The sequence below is a fragment of the Physeter macrocephalus genome, chromosome 10 (genome assembly GCF_002837175.3).
Source record: "Physeter macrocephalus isolate SW-GA chromosome 10, ASM283717v5, whole genome shotgun sequence".
Lineage (NCBI taxonomy): Eukaryota > Metazoa > Chordata > Mammalia > Artiodactyla > Physeteridae > Physeter > Physeter macrocephalus.
The window spans coordinates 70,952,858-70,979,214 of NC_041223.1; the positions used below are offsets into that span (position 1 = coordinate 70,952,858).

A 26,357-nucleotide genomic window follows, 5' to 3' on the forward strand; every position below is an offset into this window, starting at 1 on the left:
ATAACATCGGGCCTAATCATGTGATTCCATTTCAACTCAACCATCTTACTAACTTTAAGCCTTCTAACAAACATCCTGACAATATATCAATGATGACGAGACATTATCCGAGAAAGCACTTTCCAAGGTCATCATACACCAACCGTCCAAAAAGGACTCCGATATGGAATAGTCCTATTTATCTTATCAGAAATCCTCTTTTTCACAGGGTTTTTCTGAGCCTTTTACCATTCAAGCCTCGCTCCTACCCCCTAGCTAGGCGGATGCTGACCACCAACAGGCATCCACCCCCTAAACCCCTTCGAAGTTCTACTCCTCAACACCTCCGTCCTCTGGCGTATCCATCACCTGAGCCCACCACAGTCTCATACAAGGAGATCACAAACACATACTTCAAGCTCTTTTCATCACAATTGCACTTGGCCTTTACCCTACTACAAGCATCAGAATATTACGAAGCCCCCTTTACAATCTCAGACGGGGTTTATGGATCCACCTTCTTTGTAGCCACAGGCTTTCACGGACTGCACGTTATCATTGGATCTACTTTCCTTATTGTCTGCTTTCTGAGCCAAATAAAATTCCACTTCACATCAAATCACCACTTCGGTTTCGAAGAACAATAAACCTTCTACTGACACTCCTGACAAACACAACACTAGCCCTGCTATTAATACTTATCGCCTTCTGACTCCCCCAACTAAATACATACGCTGAAAAAACAAGCCCCTATGAATGCGGCTTTGACCCCATACAATCTTCCCGTCTACCCTTTTCCATAAAATTTTTCCTAGTTGCAATCACCTTCCTTCTCTTCGACCTAGAGATCGCCCTCCTACTTCCTCTTCCCTGGGCAATCCAAACAAGCAACCTAAAAACAATACTTACCATAGCCCTATTCCTAATCTCCTTGTTAGCAGCCAGCCTAGCCTACGAATAAACCCAAGAAGGCTTAGAGTGAGCCGAATATGGTACTTAGTTTAAAACAAAACAAGTGATTTTGACTCACTGGACTGTGATCAAACTCACAAGTATCAAGTGTCCCTAATCCACATAAACATCATAATAGCTTTCTCCATATCCCTCGTAGGCCTACTAATATATCGATCCCACCTAATATCCGCACTACTCTGCCTAGAGGGCATAACACTGTCACTATTTATTTTTACAACCCTTACAGCCCTAAATTTACACTTCACCCTAGCCAGCATAGTCCCAATCAACCTCCTAGTCTTCGCAGCCTGCGAAGCAGCCATTGGACTGGCCTTGCTAGTTATGATTTCCAACACGTATGGCACCGACTACGTTCAAAGCCTCAACCTCCTCCAATGCTAAAATTTATCATCCCCACTATTATACTAATACCACTAACCTGACTATCAAAAAACAATATAATCTAAATCAACTCTACAGCCCACAGCCTATTAATCAGTTTTACTAGCCTACTCCTCCTTACCCAACCCAACGACAACAATCTTAACTACTCTCTAACATTCTTCTCCGACTCCCTTTCCACACCACTCCTAATTCTAACCATATGACTCCTCCCCCTAATACTAATAGCAAGCCAATCACACCTTCTCAAAGAACCACTTACCCGAAAAAAACTCTATATCACAATACTAATTATACTACAAACATTCCTCATCATAACATTCACCGCTACAGAACTAATCTTATTCTATATCATATTTGAAGCTACGCTAGTCCCAACCCTTATTGTTATTACCCGCTGAGGCAACCAAACAGAACGGCTGGAGTCCAGTTCCTTGACTCCAGTCTCAAAAGGACAAGGCAAATATATTTCTCTTTCTTAGTGTTTAAGAATTCCTCTCATTTGCCCTCTGCTGTCATCCCAACACTCTGAATGAAGAACAATGTTATCACATGTCACATGTACAGAGAGACTCCCACAGACCTGTTCTCCTAGCACTGCCTTTCTTTTGAAGACACTGATTCTTTGAGCAAGTAAAAGAGGAAGACGTCGGAAGGAGAAAGAGAGGGTAGGGCTGCCCTTGGCTCTTCCCATTGAAATACTTTCCAGGATTGTAGGCAGGTAGGGAAGACATGACTTGAAAGGGGAAAAAAAGGTATTTTTGTTGTGGTTGCTTTGTACTTTTCCTACGTTCTCAAAAATACAGCCTCAACACAACACGCTTATACCAGCGACTTCACCCGTGAGACTTTTCTGTGGCAATTTAACAAGTTGAAATTCGTTATAGATCTCTCTTTTATATCCTCACTTTTAGACCCTCTGAAATCTATGACCACCTCTCTATTTGTATTATTAAGTTATTATTAGCTAAATTTTCAAATAGATACCAACAAGCTACTTGGCCAGATAGGAAGAGTTTTTTTCTAAGGAGATGCTCTTCTGAAAACACAAGCAGATTCATGCAACATCAGGCAATCCTGGAGAAGTACAGCCCCTGTCTGACCTGTGCTGTGTGTCTTGTCTTAATATCAGATCACATAACATCCCCACCGTCCTTCTGTGACCCTCTCACCAAGGAGACATATATCTAGTGAAATTCATCCAGCTTGCAGTCTTATACAAACAAATATAACTGGAGCAGACAAGAGATTAATGACCAAAACTAAAAGAACATTAGTAGAGCACACAACTCTCCAGATTTAACTACTCATAACCTAATGCACCAACTTGCTGGGATCATCAAGAGAAGATACATCATTTGTTTTCCTTCTTGGTAAACGTTGGAAAGAATGCATCTTGAGCATCTTCATTGAAACTTTGGCATCAAAGCAAAATTTACAGCTATAGAGCCTCCATGTTCCATGTAATTTTGGAGAGTTGTTTCACTTTCAGAGATTATAGTATATCATGAAGTTCTGCAGATTCTTCCTTGAAAATAGTGTATACCCCACATCTACTGCCATCTCTTCATTCTCCCTTCCCCTTCTCTTTCTGGATGTGGTCGTATCTTGCTTGGACTTCTGCAATAGCCTCTGAATTGGTCTTCCCGTTTTCACCTCTCCAATCCATTCTCCACACAGCAGTCCGAGCTAGAACATCCATTGATGATGTCATTCCCCTATTTAACTCTCTCTAATGGCTTCCCTTTGAATAGAAGATAAAACCTGAGATCCCCAACCTAAGCTCTGAAGCCCCTGCCTACTTCTGCAGCCCCTACTTTGCTCTCTGAATTTGAACAACATTTTGACCTTGATTTCTCTTGAAACTCCAAGTTCTTTCCTACCTCAAAGATTTTGCACATATTATTCTGTTAGCCTGAAATGCTCTTTCCTCATGCTTTGCTTGATTAACTCCTCCTCATCCATCAGATCTCAGCTTAAATATCACTTCCTTGAGAGGCCTCTTCCCTCATCCTGACTATCAGACCCTTTTATTACCTCTCTCAGAGCACTCACTTTCCAAATTTATGCCTTAACTTGTGTGTTTATTGGTCCCATGTCTATCTCCTCCACTATAATAAATCTCCATGCAGACAGGGACGTTGATGCCTTGGGTCCCACTGTTCCCAGTGCCAAGAGTGGTACCTCGTACAATGTGATGTGCTCAACAGATAAGTAGTCAATGAATGCACAGATGAATATTTGTGGAAGGAAGGGAATTAGAAATCCCCCAAACGTCCCTCAACTTCCATGCCGAAGCCCTCCCACAGACAACATGAGACCTCCAGACAAGCCAGTGTACCTCCTCCTAGATGCATTTCAGGCCATAGTAGCAGATTCGTGGGGGATATAGGACATCCTACCCTGCTTCTGCTGTTCCCAAACAATTAACCCTGCAGATGCCCTGACTGCTTCTGCCTCCATCACTCCTGCTCCTTACCTCCACCCCCACCCCTGACAACTTACTCAGGTCAGAGGGTTGAGAGATCTTTTTAAAGACTCTGCCCCTTAATATGGTCATCTAAGACCCTCAGTGTCTTCTTTTTCCAGATCCTGTGCCTGTAAGCCACACAGTCCTACTCTTGCTTCTTTTTTTTTAACTTTCCTTATTTTTCATTTTTCGTTTTCTTAATTTAATTTTTATTTTATGTTAGAGTATAGCTGATTTACAATCTTGCTTCTTGCAGTTGTTGCAGACAAGCCCCAGGCCACCAGCTCTATTCATCAGATGGGCTTGGACCCAGGCTCTGGCCCCTCACTTCTCCTTGACCCTCCACTCCATCCTAGTGTCCACCTCATTTCTGAAACTCAGCTTGGTCTCCCAATCCTGGCTCCACTCTCAGTGCTTGGGCTCAGGGACTGAAGGAGCAGCCCAATTTGGCTTTCTTCCCTCCTAAGGGCAAAGCTTACGTTTGGCCTTAAAATCTCTCTCTTTGCTGTTTGGAGATACTTTCAACCTGACACTAGGCCTCTGGCCTGTGCTCAGGCCAAGCCTAGGCAAGTCTCCCCACAAGACAAGAGATCATGGGATTTCCCTGGCAGTCCAGTGGTTAAGACTCCACGCTTCCACTGCAGAGGGCATGGGTTTGATCTCTGGTCGGGGAGCTAAGGTCCTGCACGCCACACAGCGTGGCCAAAAAAAAAAGACAGGAGATCAGTGAGCAGTGGCCCTTGCCCAACTCTGAGGTCCAGTTTCCCTCTGGTCTTCCACAAACATTCCCTTTGGCCTCTCCTTCACTCGTGTCCTCAGCCCTGCACACTCTGCCCACTCTACCCCTGCCCAGCCATGCACTAAATCTGTAACCAATTCTAATTCCTCAGTCAAGTTCATCTCCAGATCTTCTAAGAAACCCTTCCCATTCTTCCCACCTACTCACCTTGACTTGTTCACATTCAGCACACAAGATTCTCTACAGAAAGATGAAAAAAGGACAGACTCAAATTTAAATTCCATCCTTGTCACTTACTAACTTGGGGCCTTGAGGGAATAACTTAATATCTTAAAGTCTCATTGTTTAAAAAAAAATCTGTGAAACTGGAATAATATCCACTTGGAACATTTGGCTGCTAGCACAGATGTGCCACATCATAAGCATTCAATAAATGTGTGAGGAGGGGTGCTATGGCAATTGCAAAGAAATGGAAGCCTTGTTTTTGCCTGTATAATTCTCCTAGATGCTGAGAAAAATCAGGAGAGCAGCAGAGTAAAGGAGAGATGTACGGAAAGGAAAGCTTCCACTTTGGGTCTTAAACAATAAGCAAAATATGGATAAGAAGGTAAGAAAGAGAAGCTTTCCGAGAGGGCCGACGTGATGAAAGCCTGAGTACATCATGGCCATGGGACCATGGGAAGCAGAGCTGAAGATAGTGAAGGGAAAAGTAGAAAGTAAGCCTGAATAGAAGGAGAAGGGCCAGCTCAGGAAAGACAAGACCCAAATGGGACCCAGGTTTCCCTTGTGGCTCTGGGTTTTCTCTTCTCTGTAGGTGGACCCTTCAGGCTGCATCATCTCAAAGCATTCGTTTATTTGTAACTCAATTAACCCAGCTTAGGGAGTGACATAGTACACACCACCCAAGAAACTAATTAATGTTTGTAAAATTCAAATGCCACCTAAATGAATTGTTATGAAGATGTTGCTAGAGATCCTTCAAATGCCTCGGCCTAACCCCGGATGTGGTGACAAAAACAGGGACCTCCCACTCTGCTCCTTGACCTTGCATCACTCTGCTTTTCCTTAAATGTTTGCTGACATCATGGGGAGGCAGTTGTGGAAGAGTTCCAGTGAGTCCACATTTGCAAAAGTTCTTGACATCTTGGCTTGTCTATAAAATGGCTGGGTTTAAAAAAAAAAAAAAAGTAGACTCAAGGTAACCTGCTATTTGTCCTTATTTCTCTATTCCTTTGGACCTCAGTATCTCTGGTTAGGTTATAATAGTAGTACCAATACTAGCTCCAGATAAGTAAGACCACACTAAGACCCGGAATAGCCAAAGCAATCTTGACGGAAAAAAAAGGAGCTGGAGGAATCAGACTCCCTGACTTGACACTATACTACAAAGCTACAGTAATCAAGACAATATGGTACTGGCACAAAAACAGAAATATAGATCAATGGAACAGGATAGAAAGCCCAGAGATAAACCCACGCACCTATGTTCAACTAATCTATGACAAAGGAGGCAAGGATATACAATGGAGAAAAGACAGTCTCTTCAGTAAGAGGTGCTGGGAAAACTGGACAGCTACCTGTAAAAGAACGAAAGTAGAACACTTCCTAACACCATACACAAAAATAAACTCAAAATGGATTAAAGACCTAAATGTAAGGCCAGACACCATAAAACTCTTAGAGGAAAACACTCTTTGACATAAATCACAGCAAGATCTTTTTTGACCCACCTCCTAGAGTAATAGAAATAAAAACAAAAATAAACGAATGGGACCTAATGAAACTTAAAAGTTTTTGCACAGCAAAGGAAACTATAAACAAGACGAAAAGACAACCCTCAGAATGGGAGAAAATATTTGCAAACGAATGAATGGACAAAGGATTGATCTTCAAAATATATAAACAGGTCATGTAGCTCAATATCAAAAAAACAAACAACCCAATACAAAAATGGGCAGAAGACCTAAATAGACATTTCTCCAATGAAGACAACAGATGGCCAAGAGGCATATGAAAAGCTGCTCAGCATCACTAATTATTACAGAAATGCAAATCAAAACTACAATCAGGTATCACCTCACACTGGTTAGAATGGGCATCATCAGAAAATCTACCAACAACAAATGCTGGAGAAGGTGTGGAGAAAAGGGAACCCTCTTGCACTGTTGGTGGGAATGTAAATGGATACAGCCACTGTGGAGAACAGTATGGAGGTTCCTTAAAAAACTAAAAAAAGAATTACCATAAGACCCAGCAATCCCACTACTGGGCATATACCCAGAGAAAACCATAAGTCAAAAAGACACATGCACCCCAGTGTTCATTACAGCACTATTTACAATAGCCAGGTCATGGAAGCAACCTAAACGCCCATCGACAGATGAATGGATAAAGAAGATGTGGTACATATATACAATGGAATATTACTCAGCCATAAAAAGGAATGAAATTGGGTTATTTGTAGAGATGTGGATGGACCTAGAGACTGTCATACAGAGTGAAGTAAGTCAGAAAGAGAAAAACAAATATCGTATCTTAACGCATATATGTGGAATCTAGAAAAATGGTACAGATGAACGGGTTTGCAAGGCAGAAACAGAGACACAGATGTAGAGAACAAACGTATGGACACCAAGGGGGGAACGTCAGGGGGGATGAATTGGGAGATTGGGATTGACATATATACACTAATATATATAAAATAGATAACTAATAAGAACCTGCTGTATAGCACAGGGAACTCCACTTCACTATACAGTAGAAATTAACACAACATTGTAAAACAACTACACCTCAATAAAAAAAATTAAAAATGCCTGCTGATTGGGCAGGTATTTTACCTGTATCGTGACATGTATTCCTCACAACAGTGCTAAGAAGTGAGTACTATATTTATCCCCATTTTATAGGTGAGGAAACTGAGGCACAGAGGTGTGTCAAGTAACTTGTCCAAAGTCACACACTTAGAAGTGATGGAGTTAGAACTCAGACAGGGCATCTGCCTCCAGAGCCCGTGGTCTCAACCCTCCTGCCTCTCTGCCAGTGCCACAAAGTTCAGCATCCTGACTTTACAGGGAAAGAAACTGAGTTGTGAAGCAATGAAGAGTGGGCTCAGCTCACTGCACAAGTGGATCAGTGGCAAAGTCAGACCACTACCACCTCCCTGGCTCCTTCTTGGCTCAATTTTTCTACCAACCAATCTGTATAAAGATGTTCCCTGTCTCGTCATCATTCTTCCATTTTTAATGGTTCCCAAGGTAATGGGACTTGAGCTCGAAGAAACAAAAATCCATTACAAAAGCAAAGCCGCCCGCCTTGGCTAAAATTCCATTTTCCTAAAGCTCAGGATTCCTAATCAAAATAGAAAGCGGTCAATCCCAGCCTTTTGACACACCACAGAATGGTCTTCAAATGGTCCAAAGTCCAGAGAAATGGATATGTCTTTCCTCTTGTGTAGGAGGCCAGGGAATGTCAACATCAACAGGTCAGACCACAGGCCTCTGGGCTTTTTTTCAGAGCTGAGGTTACACATGTAAAGACAGGAAAGTTATTACTTTTAAACACTTGAAGTTTCATGGATTCTTTTTCAATCACATGGAGGTCCTTTAAACTGCTTCATCCTTCCTCCTTAACCAAGAAGGAGAAAATAGGATTTGGGGAGCAAAACCAAGCTCTCCATGTGGGAGTTGCTTAGAGAACTGATAACAATGTCCCAGGTTCTCAAATACATGTTAGAAGTACACGTGCATCTTAAACGTTGCAATCCTGGAGAATTTTATCCAGCTTCCGATTTAAGGGCTTGTTGGTACCTTAGATTTTGACACAGTTAGGACAGTTTTAGAGAAGAAAAATCAGGCTGGGCTTCATTCTCCTCCAGAAACATCAGCAGCTACAGTGTCGAGAAGACCTTAACTGGGGGTGGTCTCATCCCTAAGAGGTAATGATGCTGAGACAGGCTCTGGGGGAGGTCTCCGTGTGTGGGAGCTAAGCCCAGTAATCAGAGGCTGCAGGGCGAGGGACAGAAGGCAGCCGGTGCTGTGTGCTAGAGCCAGCCAAGACTGAAGTAATAATAGACATTTCATGTGGCCTGTTCGGTCTGTCAAAAATAGTCCAAAAGTTTTCCAACAGTGGCCAGCCAGAAGCCCTACTCAGAGCCAAAGACAGCAACTGGAAACAAAGTTGCCAAACCCTTCTATCCCACCCTGTGTTGTATTATTTTGTGTTTTTTTTTAGTTTTCCCTTGGCATTTGGAACTTAGATGTCAGCTCTGGCGGATAGAAAAGCACAGGCTTTCCTGCTGCTGCCTGTTCAAAGGTCATGTCATTGAAGGCGGCGGCCATCTGCGTGCGGAGGCGGGAGGGAGGCAGTTCTTTCCACATGTGCACGGTGCGGATTTTTCAGGAGGATGAGATAATCATTTTTCGTTTAGTTTTCAGTGCATGTTCAGTCTGGCTTAACTTCCCTATGTTGAGGATATACTGATGGTATTCAATTTTACTACCTGTTTGGCACTGCAAAGGGGCAGGCCTAATTTGGGTTAATGCCCTTTTTAGCAGGGAACAGCTATGTGGAAATTACGTGGAACACCATGTCTTTAGGGGGATTGTCAGTTCTCTGAGAAATTGGCTAATGGGGAGTCTTTCCTTTTAAAACACTAAGCTGTGTGTTTCACAAATACTCAGGAAACTGAAGCTCAGCTTCCCTCAGATAAGTTTTATGATAAAAAAAAAAGAGCCTCTGTTCAAACAAATAAATCTTCAGAGGGAACAGTAGAAACATAAACATGAATTTGCTCATAAATATTTCACATTTTTTGACCTTCCCATGATTTGGTTTTTCCTTAGGTTTTTTGTTTTGTTTTGTTTTTTGCGGTACGCGGGCCTCTCACTGCTGTGGCCTCTCCCGTTGCGGAGCGCAGGCTCCGGACGCGCAGGCTCAGCGGCCATGGCTCACGGGCCCAGCCGCTCCGCGGCACGTGGGATCCTCCCGGACCGGGGCGCGAACCCGTGTCCCCTGCATCGGCAGGCGGACTCCCAACCACTGCGCCACCAGGGAAGCCCTTTCCTTAGGTTTTTAATTCTAGTACAGAAAGTGCCAGGTACATAGGAAGTACACTAAAAATACAGAAGTGGATGACTTCATCTGTGTTGAGCCAAGCGTATTATTATGTATATAATTAATGATAGCATGAGTTGAACTAATAAGACAAACAGACAAATGGCCAAAAATTACTAACACCATAAACATCACTCATTCCTGAAGGCAAAGATCACCCCTAACTGGAAGAAGTCTCTGGGCTCATGGTCTCACTTTTCTTAGCTCATCGCATGTATACAATGTTTGACCACCCTGTACATTAATCAACCCTGACGACATCCCTATGAGATAAGTGGATGAGGGGTATCATTAGTTTCATATGGTGGAAGGAGCAGACCAAATATGTGGAAACGAAACAACTCGCCTGAAGTCACTGAGAAGCCAGGGGAGAAACTGAGATTAGTACCCACAAGCTTTTTCTTTCTCTGCAACCAACCCACAGCCCCATGAAGCCACGCGTGACCCCCACATGGTCTCCGAGAAAGTGGTCCTCCCTATTCACTGCAGACAGCATCCTTGCTCTGGGTGCCGGGGATGAAGAGAGAAGGCAGCTGAGCCAAGGTGCCCATCCCCTCAGAAAGAAAGAAACACATACATCTGTAAGCTTCCGAGTTTATTTTTGAAGTGCCCTTCTCAGTAGGTAGATAAACGACAAGCAATTTGAGATGGAACTTTGTCTTAAAGAAAAACAAGGGATGAAAAGGGCAATTGCAATGGGCTTTTTCCAGATTAAAAGGATCTGAAACATTTCTGTTCAATGAGCTTGGAATGAAGTTCAAATTCAGTTCATAAGCTTATCTCCCAATTTCATTTTTTAAAGTACCTCAAACATCAACTCCCACTCAACTTGATCAAAAGCCTCTTCTGCTTCAAGAGAGAGAGCCACAATCAGCTCTCTTGTTCGCGTAGCCAAGTCAGTGCTCTTAATCAGCATAAAAAACGTCAGGAGCCAAAGGGTGGGTTTTGTTTTTTTTTTAAATAAAAAGTGGTTTGATGCGGCTCCAGGCTGGTGGCAGCCTTCTCGGCCCAGAAAAATAGGAGTCGACTCCTCAAAGATGCAGAGGCCCAAGAACAGAGGCGCATTCCTGCATCCCGTATTTCTCAGGCCTCAAGTCCCCAGTTGTTTGTGTCCTTCTACCTCATTCCTGCTCCCCTCCCCCTCCACAGCATTCCACATTTCCCACCCTTGTTTGGATCAGGGTTTCAGTGCCCTTTCTACTTCCTAAAAGTATGCCATTTGGACTTTTCTTCTTCCCCCTTGCAACGATTTGCTCCTAAAATCATTAGGTGGGGCAGAGCACAGCACCTAAGAGGTGGTCAGAGGTGACGGTTGGAACCCCAGTAGGGAGAGAAGGGTGTCCCCATGGGGGGCTGCTGAGGGTGCCCCCCCCGGGGGGGCAGGCTGGCTTGGGGTGGCAGAGTCCACGTCGGGTGAGGAGGGCGTCCCCGAGGAAGGGCAGCCAAATGTAACATATCAGAGTCCAGGCAGAGCAGGAGGACATTCCTCCAGGGGTTAGGGGACGGAAGTGAAATAAGAGACTGGTTACACAGAGGCGATAAATCAAATGAGTAACTTATTAGGGACCAGGGGAGCCAGGTTTCTTATTGTTGGTGAAGAGAGCTGCAAATATTGAAACAGAGGAATGAACCCTGTAGTTGTGAGGTCGGAATCGAAGGTATCCAGGTGAACTCATGGTTTCCAATACATTTATACAGATCCAGAAATAAATGTGTTTATACCCACCTACATACTGTGGAGGGTAGAATAATGGACTCCCCAGATGTCTACATCTTAATGCCCCAAACCTGTGAATGTGTTGCCTTACAGGGCCAAAGGGACTTTGCAGATATTATTAAGTTAAACATCCTGAGACAGGAAGATTATCCTGGGTTATCTGGGTGGGCCCAATATAATCACAACGGTCCTTGTGATTATATTGGAAGGCAGGAGGGTCGGTCAGAGATGTGATGACAGAAGCAGAGGTAGGAGAGAAGGAGAGAGAGATTTGAAGATGCTGTGCTGCTGGCCATTTGACATTTGCGAAGAAGAGGCCACAAGCTAAGGAATGCAGGGAGCTTCTTCTAGAAGCTGGAAAGGCAAGGAAATGAATACTCTTCTAGAGCTTCCAGAAGGAATATAGCTCTGCTGACACCTTGATTTTAGGACTTGTGACCTCCAGAGCTGTAAGATAATAAATTTGTGTTGTCTTAAGCTACTATGTGTGTGCTAATTTGTTATAGCAGCAATAGGAAAGTAGTTCACATGTATATCGGTTAGTTCTGTCCAGTGAGAGAGCCTGGGAACAGATCCCGGGTAACAAGGAGCACACCTAGCTTATAAATACCATTCTCCACTAAAAGGAACCAAGGCTCCTTGGAGAAATGGCTGATTCAGGGCTGGAGCCTGGAAAGTACAGGTAAATTTGGAATATAACTTGTATCAGAAAGAAGGAAGTGCTCGAATGGTGGGGCTTTGTCAAAAGGATACAGCAGTCAGCTTGAACGGACTGCCGTTGGACAAATCCAGGAAAATCTGAGCATCAAAATAAATAATGATAGTAACAGATTATAAGATGACTAAAATGGAAACACAAGCCTTAAGGATATAAATTAATAAATGAATGAATTTAGAAGTTTGATTAGGATCGGGACTTTTACATCGTTACAAAATGCCTCCTCACAAAATACTAAATAGTTACAAAAGGGAAAAGAGTAGCTTTACATCAAAGCAGCTGCGCAGGTAACACCTTAATCAAAATATCAGAGTGACTCTTATCACTAATGGGACAAATCAAAATCGTGCCACCCAATGGGATGCAATGAGAAGACCACATCGTTACTCCTGTAATATTAATCTAATCATGAGGAAACATCTGACAAAACCAAACTGAGGGGCATTCTACAAAACAACTGGTGTAGAGTTCTCAAAATTTTTAAGATCACGAAAGTCAAGGTGAGACTGAGGGATCCTTCCAGATTGGAGATTACAGGGACATGACAACTAAAGGCAACATGGGATTCCAAACTGAACTTTTTCTGCTATAAAGGAATTTGGTGAAACTTGTATGGGATCTGGGTGTTAGATGGTAGTAACGTATTAGGGTTAATTCCCTAATTTTGGTGGCTGTATTGAGGTTACGTAGGAGAATAAAGTATTAGGGGATTACTCTCATACGGTTCTGGAACAAAATTCTTTGGACTGTACTTATAACATTTCTGTAAATTGGAGATCATTTTAAAACACTTTAAATGTATATCCTTTGGTCCCAAATTCTTTTTTTTTTTAAATTGGGGTATAATTGCTTTACAATGTTGTGTTAGTTTCTGCTGCACACCGAAGTGAATCAGCTCTATGTATACATATATCTCCTCCCTCTTGGACCTCCCTCCCACCCCCCCATCCTCCCATCTAGGTCCCCACAGAGCGCCGAGCTGAGCTCCCTGCGCTATACAGCAGGTTCCCACTAGCTATCTGTTTTACACATGGCAGTGCACCTATGTCAATCCCAATCTCCCAATTCATCACACCCTACACTCTCCCCAACCCCCGTGCCCACACTTGGGTCCCAAATCCTTTTCTTATACTGTAATGAGGTCTTCTCCCTCCAACCGTAGCTTCAGTTCTCCTGGTAGAAATGAACATTTTTCATCGTGCCGGGAGCCAGAGCATCTTCAGACCGCACACCTTGGAGGATATCTTGCGTCTGGGGCACGGAGCCTGGCAGGCCTTGTGGCACCACTGATTGAATCCCGGGTGGTGTGAGATGATGAGGAGAGGTGTGAAAAGATGATTTTGAAACGCAGTCTGAATGTTCTTGCTTCACTTTTTAAAATTTTCCTAACATCTGACTAAAATACCCAAGTTCACCGTGGTGTGTCAAGAAGAAAAGTTGAGTATCATCTGTTAGCGTTTTTGCTCTACCATCAATTTAATCTCTCAAGGGCTCTCTGTTAGGAAAAAGCAGATCAATCTTTTGGAGAGACTCAGCCTGAAGCGCCGAGGTTCTTAGAATGTCACAGTTTTCTGAATCCCAGATCTTCTTTTCTTTAGCTTTCCTTGGCAGATTAATTCCATTTCACTTGAGCATTTATGTATACTTACACAAGCCTAAGTGATATTTCAGGCTTCAGAGAAATCTGGCAGAGTGCAAAATACAGTTTAAAGTAGAAATTAGACTTGTCCATGTCTCTCCAAGGAATCCAAAAACCTTATGCCACCCATTAAAAGCAAATATTTGTCTTGTTAAAAAAAAAAAGAGCTATAAAAGATCATTGGGGGGGCTTCCCTGGTGGCGCAGTGGTTGCGCGTCCGCCTGCCGATGCAGGGGAACCGGGTTCGCGCCCCGGTCTGGGAGGATCCCGCATGCCGCGGAGCGGCTGGGCCCGTGAGCCATGGCCGCTGAGCCTGTGCGTCCGGAGCCTGTGCTCCGCAACGGGAGAGGCCGCAGCAGAGGGAGGCCCGCATACCACCAAAAAAAAAAAAAAAAAGATCATTGGGGACAACCAGGGGAAAATAAATACTGGTTCAGTGTTAGAAATTAGGTAATTTATTCTGTTAGATGTGCTGCTGATGTTCGGGTAAGTAGGAAAATGTCCTTATTTGGGGGACACGTGTGCATGTGTGCAGAGTATTTCAGTATAAAATATCTTGATGTTGGTAATTTTCTTTAAAGTGATTCCAAAATATGTATACACACACACACAGACATACCTATATGTGACTCAAATATGGTGAAGTGGAAAATTGTTAACGATGGTTGAATCTAGGTGGTAGGTATATGAATGTTCATTGTACTGATTTTGTGAGATTCTAAAATCCTCCCATTTATCTTTTGTATTCTAACATCTATATTCTTTCCTCACTCACAAGCCTGCCTCAAAAAAAAAGGCTCTTGGGGAATTGTGGATGCATCCCATACTACATACATTTTAGGATAAATTTAGCTCCTTTGTGGTTATACCAGGTTGTTTCGGGGGTGGGGGGGACTCTCAAAATCATTATGCACCTGCTTTTGAGTTCCAGATTAACACTTAAGTATCCATAGTGCTATTCCCCTTGCCATCAGGATACCTGATATAAATGCTCTCAGCCCTGGAAGAAGCTGGGATTTTAGATGAGTTTGTTCCCTATCTCTCTCCTACCACTTTAAAAAGAAGCTAATTATTTCCCAGAGATGCAGACTGTGCCTCCCAAAGGCCCTCAACCCCTTTCACAATGCCTTTGGTCTGCCCCTCCCTGTAACACTCAGACAGACAAACACACGCACAATCAGGCACAAAGGCTTTCCTTGCCCGGTTGTCACTTCCTGACTCCTCCAGCCACAATCAGTTGCTTGGTCCTCTGGGCTCTGACAGCATTTTGTTCATGTCCTTGAAACAGTACTTACCACTTGGTAATTTATAAATTTGTTCATCTATCTTCCTCATAGGTTCTCAGCTCTTCTAAAGGAGAAACTGTGTATTATTTCTCTGGTCCAGTGACTGACGCATAGTAAGTGCTCAATAAAAGCTTGTGAGTGAGTGAATGAGTGCATGAATACATGCCTTTGAGTTGGGGTCTAGTCAAGGTCTAATGACTTGTAAAAACTGTGGGAGCAGCATTTCTAATACTGCCCTTGAGATCCTGATACTTAATCTTCAGATCCTGATATTTAATGCCATGCAGAGGCATTAAACAGCAGTCACTGTACATGAGATTAAAACCGAAGAACAATAGCGGTATTTAAAGCTTAAGGCATTTTTCCCTAATAAGTTTCACTTTTTTTTTCACAGCTTGAAAATTAGAGCTCTAATAGCCATGCAGAACATCCATCAAACACTTCCACGGGATAATAAAAGTCACGAAATATTCACAGAGGACATATGGACACTCCAGACAGTTGGGGGTGGTGACCAGGTGAAAACACTGAACCCATCTGGAAAGGGGAGTATTTTTTAAACCAAATGTCAGCTGACATTTACACCAGACTCTATTCTAAGGGCTTTAGGTGCATTTTCACATTCAGGACTCACAACAGTCCTGTGTCATGGGGCTCATTATCATCCACATTTAATCGATGAAGAATGGGGCAGTGACTCACTCACCTGAGAGTCACTCTGAGCCAAGATTGTCTTGCCCTAGACTTGCTCCCAGACTCGCCTGTGCTCTACATCACACTGGACATCATGGAACCTTGCCATGTACAGATGTGCAAGACATTAAAAATTAGCTTCATCTTATGAGTCATCTAGTCAACCCACTCAAGATCTAGAGAAGGAAATGGAGACCATAGGGGGTAATGGCCTGCCCTGGTTTATACTGATTTTTCCCAGCAGGGCTGGGCTAGAACGGAGGGTCCTGGCTGCCATCCCAGCTTGCCTTCTCCCAGGACACAGTCCTCTTCTCTCCTCTGTCTTCCTAGTGCAGCATCTGGTAAGTCACACAGTGCGTATGTGAATTCTCCTGGTTGGTCTGGGGGTGGTTGGTGAAATTAGTCTGTGCTTCTTCACAAATAAATCTCAGGGTGCTTATCCCACCCAGACAATTATGTTTAATATGCTCAAGCTAAGTTAATACGCCAATAATAATTATTGTGAATGAGATAAAAACTAAAAGACAAAAGATAAAATAAAAAGGAAGTGATGTTTAGGGCTATTTTCCCCTCAGCAAGGTTCAGTTTTTCCACAACTTGAAACAAAATGGGAGTCTCTGTTAGAAATGTATGTTATTAAATATCAATTTTCCAGCAAGGGAACCATTAGATACCCTTGCTAAGTGAAACAAACTCCACTTTGTGCTTCTCCATGGGTGCAAAGCTTTAATTAAAGGCACGTGATTAAACATTTTCTGTTGACTTAGAAAAGAGAACCAAAGGGGAGACTGTATTAACTGAAATGATTTTCTTTTTAAACTCCTAATCTTCCTGCATTGAATTTTAAACATATTTATCTTTGATTCCTTGTCACTGAGATTTTAGATTTTCCAGATTTCACACTAAATTTGAAATTAAATATAACTTTAGCATGAATTCGGGATTTGTCAAAACTCATATATTGGTTAACTAACCAGCAATTTGCAGTTTTACTCTCTGCCCTCCACCCTTTCAGGCAACAGTCAGGCAAGGTAGTAACATGTTTCAGAAATCGGTTTAACAAAGAAAACAGTAATTTGTGCTGTCAACTCATCTGTGAAACAAACACCCTCTATCTTCTATCCTCCCTAAGAAGGGTGGAGGTGTTTCTCCCTCAAGAGGCCTCCTGCCATGCTCCCCTGGGGAGGAGAGGTTTCCCAGGATGCACTTCTTTCAAACATCTTTAAAAGCCTAGTTCATTCTTTCAAGTTTACTGTGTTGTTTAACTGAGACATGCCAAATGTGAATGTGTCAAAGCCAAATAAATACCACCCAGTGAAGTTCAGATTCTCTGACTCTTCCTTCAGGACCTATTTTCCCTCCTGCTGGAGAAACTGTCCAGAAATTTTATGACAGCTTACTTGTCACAGTTCCAGAGAACCCAACCAGCATCAGCATTATAACCATCAGAGCAGTCACCATTGTCTGAGAATCTATTGTGTGCCAGATACCATGCTCTGGGCTTTCATCTTATCTGAGAGCATCTTTTGAGAAATAGAAGAGTTCCGTAAAAGCAGGCACTTATGTCCTATCAAGGCCATTCTGTCTTTACAGGTCAGAGACAGAAAAGAAATGATATGCATTTACTTTTTCCTTTTGAGAAGAAGTGACCCTTTAATATGCTGCACTGACTATTTTGCTGAAGGCTCTTCCATTAACTTTTCTTTAGTTTTAATGTGCAGCAATCTTGATTCTTTAATGAGGAACCATGAGAAAGAACTTCCCTGTCAAGGAGAAGCAGGGCAGAGGGGCAGGTCATGTTCCATCCTCAGCTCACCTCTTCTCCCGCTGCCTCCAGCCTGGGCCTGTCACAAGCTCAGAGCTGGTCCAACCATTTCTTCTAAACACAAAGAAATCTGCCCCAGAAGACTTCTCGGGATGTCACAAGATTCCTAATCATCAGAACCAAGGCCATCTGGGCTTCTAACTTAATCTAGATAAAACTTCGTACCTGAATTGATAACATTCTATATAAACTAGACCAAGGACAGTATGATACTTTGTAACTATGGGAGGGAATATGGCTTTTCCTGTTTGGAGAGAAGATAAAAAGATCTCACATTCTTTCTGCTGAATGCTAAGGAGAGCCTCACAGTGTTAGATCTTGATTCTCCCGAACAATAAGGAAGCGAACAGAACAGAATAGAAGACCACTTGTGCTTCAGAGTTCTTCTGCAACAGAATGTTTCGTGTATTATGAACTGAAGGCATTTTTCTTTTCTAGAGTTTACATAGACCTGGGGTAGTCAGGAGATATTCCAACTACCAAAGAAGCTGGAAAGAGATTTTAACTGTACAGGGCCCTCTCTTGTTTAATTCTTTTAAAAAGACATTTATTATTATAATACAGAGCAATGCCTGTGGTGCCATGAGGAATTTAAAAAGAGAGATGACTAAGTCTTATTTTTGGAGTCTATCATCTAGTAGAGAGGATATGTCTAAATATAATACAAAGAGTAAATCAAGAGAAAAGAGAGGCAAGAAAAACACCAAGTATGAAGGGGTCTTTTAAAAACCCTATCTCAGGAGTGGTGGATGGTAGTGTCCTGTGATGATCTGAAAATTTCATTAATTAGCAGATTGAGGATGCAGATGATCAAGAAGACATGTTCCCTTGGCCTGACGGAGCTTCCAGGCTAGTGAGAAAGATAGACTTGTTAAACAGATTTCCATAAACAAGGCTAGAGCTCTAAGAGACAGAAATGAAATGCTCTGAAAACTGAGAGAAGAGAGGAACCAGCTCTGCTCAGGAAAATCAAGGCAGGCTTCACACAGAGGATGACACTTGAGTTGTCACTGAATGTGGTGGTTTTAAAATATGTCCACAGGGGCTTCCCTGGTGGCGCAGCGGTTGCGCGTCCGCCTGCCGATGCAGGGGAACCGGGTTCGCGCCCCGGTCTGGGAGGATCCCACATGCCGCGGAGCGGCTGGGCCCGTGAGCCATGGCCGCTGAGCCTGCGCGTCGGGAGCCTGTGCTCCGCAACGGGAGAGGCCACAACAGTGAGAGGCCCGCATACCACAAAAAAAAAAAAAAAAAAATATGTCCACAAATTTTTGGAAACCACTCGTTTCAAGAGGTAGGACTTAATTCCCCTCCCCTTGAGTGTGGGCTGGACCTAATGACTCATCTCTTAAGGAGGCAGAAGTGACAGTGTGTGTTGCTTCCAAGACTAGGATATCGAGAGCACTGTGATTTCCTCCTTACTCTCTTACTTGGATCACTCACTTGGGAGGAGTCAGCTGCCATGTCATGAGGCTGCTCATGCAGGCTTATGAAGAGGACCACATGGCAGGAAAGCCAGGCCTCCTGACAACAGCATGTGAGGGTGCCATCTTGGCAGTGGCTCCTCCAGTCCCAACCAAGATGTCCAATGACTTCAGCCAACATCTTGACTGAAACTGCATGAGAGACCCCCAAACCAGATCAGACAGCTAAGCCACTCTTGAACTCCTGACCCAGAAACTGTGGGATAATACATATTCTTTATTGGTTGAAGTCAATACATTTTGGGGTAAGTTGTTATCCAGCAATAGATTCCTAATGCACCAAATGAGTATCAGTTGGCCATACTGGCAGGTAGAAGGCATGCAATTAGAAGAACTGAAAGTGTTATAGTGAGTGGTTATACTGAGTGTGGCTGGAGTATGGAACATGTGGTTGCTAAGCTTTTAGTGTGTTAGCAATTCCCTTAAATCTTCTGCAAAATTAGATATTTTTAAATAAATGAATACTATTGAATATGGCTTCCCATCACACTTACGAAAAAAATCTAAAGTCCTTGCCGTGGCCTAAAAGCCATTTCTCCAGCTCACCACAGTGCCCTTTGCTTACTACCTCTACGTCACACTGGTTCTCTTCCATTCCTTTCCTCCATGAGGACCTTTGCACACACAGGTCCCTCCACCTAGATTACGCTCCTCTTCCGTTCTCTGACTGAGTCATCCTTTCATAGGACTCAGCCTGAGTGTGCCTCCAGGAGACCTCTTTCCTGACCATCACCCCTGTTGTTCTCTTTTGCAGCCCTTGTTTGTTTCCCCCACAAGAGGAATTGCTCCTGTTATGTTGTTTGTCCGTTTGCATGTTTTTGTGTGTCTTCCCCTCCAGAGAGTGCATTCCACTGTGACAGGGACCACACTGGCCTTTCTTTTCTTTTTTTTTTTTTTAATTAATTAATTTATTTTTGGCTGCATTGGGTCTTCGTTGCTGCGCGCGGGCTTTCTCTAGTTGCGGCGAGCAGGAGCTACTCTTCATTGCTGTGCGCAGGCTTCTCACTGCGGTGGCTTCTCTTGTTGTGGAGCACAGGCTCTAGGCTCACGGGCTTCAGTAGTTGTGGCACACGAGCTCTAGAGCGCAGGCTCAGCAGTTGTGGCGCACGGGCTTAGTTGCTCCGCAGCATGTGGGATCTTCCCGGACCAGGGCTCGAACCCGTGTCGCCTGCATTGGCAGACGGATTCTTAACCACTGTGCCACCAAGGAGGCCCCACACTGGCCTTTCTTGTAGTATCTCCAACACTCGGCATGGTGCCTGGCACGTGGTGGGTCCTGAATAAATATGTATTACAGTTATCTTCTCTCTCCTCCTGTGCAATAGAAGCTTCATATTAGGTTTTCCTATTTTAAGACTGTTTGCCTGTGTTATTCCCATCTCAGAGAGAAGCAAATGAAATTAAACTCTACAACACAAAATATAGTCTGTTTAATTTTGTGCAACTTTATTTTATATGATTATCTCATCCCTCATGTCTTGAACAGCAACTCATTTATTATCACAGAAAATAATAGAAACACCCCATCCTGCTCCTAGTGAAAGAATATCCCTTCCCCTGCCTCCACTCCATTCACAGAAGACCTTTTTAATGATGAAATATTTAAAATACATGGAAAAGGTACAGCCACTATGGAAAACAGTATGGAGTTTCCTTAAAAAGCTAAAAACAGAACTACCATCTGATCCAGTAATTCCACTCCTGGGTAAAAACTCTAATTCGAAAAGATACATGTACCCAGTGTTCATAGCAGCATTAGTTACAATAGCCAGGACACGGAAGCAGCTCAAGTGCACATCAACAGATGACTGGCTTAAGAATATGTGGTATTGGGCTTTCCTGGTGGCGCAGTGGTTGAGAGTCCGCTTGCCAATGCAGGGGATGCGGGTTCGTGCCCTGGTCCGGGAGGATCCCACGTGCCGCTGAAACAACAGACAAAGGATTAATCTCCAAAATATACAAACAGCTCATGGAGCTCAATATCAAAAAAACAAACAATCCAGTTTAAAAATGGGCAGAAGACCTAAGTGGACATTTCACCGAAGAAGACATACAGATGGCCAAGAGGCACACGAAAAGATGCTCAACATCACTAACTATTAGCGAAATGCAAGTCAAAACTACAATGAGGTGTCACCTCACGCCAGTCAGAATGGCCATCATCAAAAAATCTAGAAACAATAAATGCTGGAGAGGGTGTGGAGAAAAGGGAACCCACATGCACTGTTGGTGGGAATGTAAATTGATACAGCCACTATGGAAAACAGTATGGAGTTTCCTTAAAAAGCTAAAAACAGAACTACCATCTGATCCAGTAATTCCACTCCTGGGTAAAAACTCTAATTCGAAAAGATACATGTACCCAGTGTTCATAGCAGCATTAGTTACAATAGCCAGGACACGGAAGCAGCTCAAGTGCACATCAACAGATGACTGGCTTAAGAATATGTGGTATTGGGCTTTCCTGGTGGCGCAGTGGTTGAGAGTCCGCTTGCCAATGCAGGGGATGCGGGTTCGTGCCCTGGTCCGGGAGGATCCCACGTGCCGCGGAGCGGCTGGGCCCGTGAGCCATAGCCGCTGAGCCTGCGCTCTGCAACGGGAGCGGCCACAGCAGTGAGAGACCCGTGTACCGCAAAAAAAAAAAAAAAAAAGAATATGTGGTATATATATATGATAATGGAATATTACTCAGCCATAGAAAGAATGAAATATTGCCATTTGCAGCAACATGGATGGACCTAGACACTACTATGCTTACTGAAATAAGGTAGACAAATACTATATGATATCATTTATGTGTAGAATCTAAAAATAATACAATTGAATGTATATACAAAACAGAAACAGACTCACGTAGAGAAAAAATTGTGGTTGCCAAAGATGAGGGGAGGAGGGGCAAATTAGGAGTATGGGATTGACAGATACAAACTACTATATATGAAATAGATAAGCAACAAGGATTTATTTTATAACACAGGGAACTACACCCAATATTTTGTAATAACCTATAGTGGAATATAATTTGCCAAAAGCAAACAAACAAACAAACAAAAATGAATCACTATGCTGTACCCCTGAAACTAACACAATATTATAAATCAACTATACTTAATAAATATATAGAAAAGTAAAAAGAATAGTACAATGAACATACAATCTCCAATAAATAAAAACATTCTCCTAGGTAACAAATCTAACAAATTTTCAATAATTTCTATTATCGTCTAATACCCGACTTTCCCCCAACTTTCTTTTATATCTGGTTTATTCAAATCAGGATCCAGACAAGGAACACACATTGCCTTTTGCTGTTACGGATTTCAAGTCTCTTTTAATATGAAACAGACCCCTTTCCCCCTCCTTCTTTCTTTACATGACTTTGGCTTGTTGAGAACTCTGGGCCAGTTGTTTTGTACGATGTCCAAACTTCTAGATTTGTGCGATTGTTTCCTCGTGGTATCACTTAACGTTTTTTTTCTAATCCCCTGGACTTCCTGTAAACTGAAATGCAGATATAGAAGTTTTCATGAGATGTAAACCTTTGGGCAGCACTACTTCACAGATAAAGACCTGTACTACTTATTGCACCATATCAAGAGGTACATAATGTCTAGTGTGCCCCAACTGGTGATGCTGAAGTTGGTCACAGGGTTTGAGTGGTGACCCCAGATTTCACCATTGTAAAGTTCTGTCTTCCCCCTTCTAACTGGCGTCATCTGTGGAGTCGTCCTTTGGCCCCATGCAAACATACAATAGACTTTTCCTCGTTTTGCAGGAGACCTAAAGGTGACCTCTCTGCTCTGTGTGGGGTGTGAGGGAGGAGCCCAGCCTTCCTCGTGCAATGACTCACTTCTGTGTCCATTCCAGCTGCGCCGCACTGGCCATGAGGCAACCCACGTGTGTTCAGCAAATGGCCACCTGGGCTTGACTGGCCAGGAGACAGACAGTAGGGACAGGCATGGGTTGTAGGGAAGTTAAAAAATACCTTGTCCTTTAGTAGCACTGAAAGGATATATGTTTGGAAATTTAAGACAATTTCCAAGAAACAAGACCCAAGATACAATGTGAAGGGCAAAAACATAGGAGACTGAATCGTACACACACTCTGATCAAAGTAAAACACACAATATAATTTGGGAAAGAATTGAAAGAAAATTCATCTCCTAATGATATTTGGGATGGGCAGGTGGGATTATGAATTTTTCAATTTTTGTAATATTGTTATCTTAATTTTATAATAAAAATAATAACTATAAACAAATAAGAGTACAAGAAGGAGAGATGTCTTGAGAAGAAAAATCATGAATAAAAATGTAAACAGAGAGCAGGAAACAAATTTTAATTTTTTCTAACTCACTTTACTTTTTATGTTGAAGTTTTTAAAGCAAATTATACACATAGTGACATCTTACCTACAAATATTTCAGCATACATCACTAAAAAGTTAGAACATTTTCCTTCAGAGCGAATATAAGATTATCTCACTGAACAAAATTAAGATTAATTCCTTAATATCACCTAACATGCAGTCCATGTTCAAAATTTCCCCCAATCATCCCCTAATGTCTTTTACAGCTAGCTTCTAAGCCAGGATCTAAACCAGAGAAACAAGATTTTTAACAATCATACAAAAACTTTAAAACAATATATCACCTAGTTACAAACTTTTCCTTTTAATTTCACATCTTACCCACAAATTTTATTGCTGTCATTACTGTAAATGGATGTCACATGCATCTGGTTAGTTCATCAGTTCTAGAGTTGACTATAAGTGATAACATTTATATCCTCACAATTCTCAAGTCCTTACTAGCAATAAAGAAATCTCAAAATCAATATGAAATTTAGATATGTTTGTTTATAAGTTGGAGCCCAGAAGTAAATCTTGCCCAGTGACTCAGGAGCAGACACAGAAGCGGCTCCCGGGCAATAAGTACCATCTCAGCAGAAGAAAGCAAAGCTTGATGGTCAGGTTCAGGCTATGATGTCATGGATGAGAGAAAATACATTTTGACTTGTCAGTCAAGAGGACATGGATCTTGGGAAGTCCCTGGTGGTCCAATGGTTAGGACTCTGCACTCTCACTGCCAAGGGCATAGGTTCAATCCCTGTTTGGGGAGCTAAGATCCCTCAAGCCATGTGTCACAGCCAAAAAAAAAAAAAAGAAAAAAAAAAAGGACATGGATCTAAAGGCTTACAGAATCTCCTCTCTCTTTATAATGACACTTTAAAATTCCCATGCGTTTGCTCAGGATCTCTTCATTTCTAAAAAAACAAAGAGTATTCATTTTTCAACCACTCTCTGCCCAAGCGTGGAAATTAGCAAGTCAAAGATGATACGTCCACGACATGACATCATGGATCTTGCATCCCCCTGCAGCCCAGAGTATTTAAACTATTTCAAAATACTAAACTGTGCCTTTGTTTTTTCTATTAAACCCTCTGATGAATAGGGAAAAAAACACTTATGCTTTAGAGTATCCGTTTCATTCTTTACTACCACCTGTGTTATTCAAAAGAAGCAAGGAAACTTGTTTTTAATTTTGTTTCTGTTCTTGGTCTGAATGTTGGTCACTTGCTTGAGCAATGACATTGAAATATGTCACAATCATAACTCTCCTTTTTTTTTTAAAGACTGTAGGGCTGCACCCCACAGGCCTGCAAGCCCTGTAGTTGCCCAGCCTTGACACTGAAGAAAGAGCCCTGGAGACAGTGGCAGAGACATTAATGCTCTATTACACAGGGGGATCTTACATATCGGAGCAAGGTCCCAGAGTGACAGCCCACTGTGTGCGCCAGCCGGCAGGCAGGACGTGACAGCCGTCCTTACCACTCAGGGGAGAAGGAGGCCACCATTTATAAGGGGAAATTGACATCAGGTGGGCTCATCAGTTACCAGGGACCAATTAAGCCCTATAATCAAGAGGATTGGACAGTCATGTGTCATAACTCTCCTTTTATATAGAATCTTTAATTCAGAGCCCTCAGAGTCTTTTGTAAGCATTATCTGTTTGCAAAAAAAAATATTGGTCACTTTGAGAAGAGTCAAGTTAAAAAGAGAAAATTACTTGCACACTCAAAATTACATGAGTCAAGAATCAAGTCAGGATTAAACCTTGACCTGATCAATATCAACTTTGCCTGATCAAAGGCTCAAGGATTAACTTAAAATCTTAAAGACCCTCTCTTCCTAGACCCATGATATTGACTAAAACATTTTGGATGCTCTCACACTAAGGTAATGAGGCCTCACACACAATATGTAGACTCTATTACTGTAACTATATGAAATACCTCTGCATGAATCAGTAGCATGGTTTTTTTGTGTGTTTGTTTCATCTACTTCTTTTTAGGGACTAGGCACACCCAAGAGACAGAAGAGTCTATATAGGAGCACAGGAGAAATAGACACTGATCATTTATTGCTCTTTTCTCAGATTACAGAATTAACACGAATTTATTGCAGGAATCTTGAAAATGCAGAAAAAGCACCAAAAAGAAAATACAAATTACCAAGTTTCTTACTTGCCTCTCCCAGATAGCTGCCTTTATCATTTTGATTTATCTTCATAAACCTCTTGTCATGCATGTGAGTCTCAGCTGTCATCTGGAATCTCCCTAGCCCTAAAGATATAAACAAATTAGACTCAAATCTCTTTCCAGGCCTGTGGAAAACCTAATAACCTCCTGAATATTTCTGCAAATTCCTCCAGGCCTGGTGGCAAGTGGGGATGAAAGGAATTTGGAGAGGGCTGCTTCATGGCCCCTCTGTCTCTGATTTCTTGCCTCTACTAGTCCCTGTTCTCTGCTCAGGCAGCCCCTTTGTGGTTTACACACATACTGAATGTGTGGCTCTTCTGTGCTAAACTTCACTGAAGATTTGGGAAAGTTCGAGAAGATGAAGAAAGCGACAGAGGTTTACTTCACTGCAACATAAACAACTTACATCTGAATATTTAAAATCCCTGTTCTTAAACTCTTTCAGGTTTTTGGTTTTTTTTTTTGCGGTACGCGGGCCTCTCACTGTTGTGGCCTTTCCCGTCGCGGAGCACAGGCTCCGGACGCGCAGGCCCAGTGGCCACGGCTCACGGGCCCAGCCGCTCCGCGACATGTGGGAACTTCCCGGACCGGGGCACGAACCCGTGCCCCGGGAGAAGCCACAACAGAGGGAGGCCCGCATACCACAAAAAAAAAAAAAAAAAAGATTCTCTATATATATAAAAAAAATGACCCAGAAACATGGCAAGAGGTTTCAATCCAAGTTATTAAAAAAGCTGAAAGAGGGCTTGCCTGGTGGCGCAGTGGTTGAGAGTCCGCCTGCCGATGCAGGGGACACGGA

The 26,357-nt window shown here is 42.7% G+C and overlaps 1 long non-coding RNA gene and 1 pseudogene across 1 annotated transcript; one reads left to right on the forward strand and one right to left on the reverse strand.

Moving 5' to 3' along the window:
• Positions 1-3: 3 nt before the first annotated feature.
• Positions 4-626, forward strand: LOC129392448 (cytochrome c oxidase subunit 3-like; annotated as a pseudogene).
• Positions 627-22,181: 21,555 nt separating this feature from the next.
• LOC114487001 (uncharacterized) lies at positions 22,182-25,376 on the reverse strand. The gene is made up of 3 exons (XR_003681564.2): positions 25,313-25,376; positions 24,217-24,283; positions 22,182-22,519 (listed from the first exon to the last, which is right to left on the reverse strand). It is a non-coding gene; the product is annotated as an uncharacterized lncRNA (long non-coding RNA).
• Between the last annotated feature and the right edge of the window lie 981 nt (positions 25,377-26,357).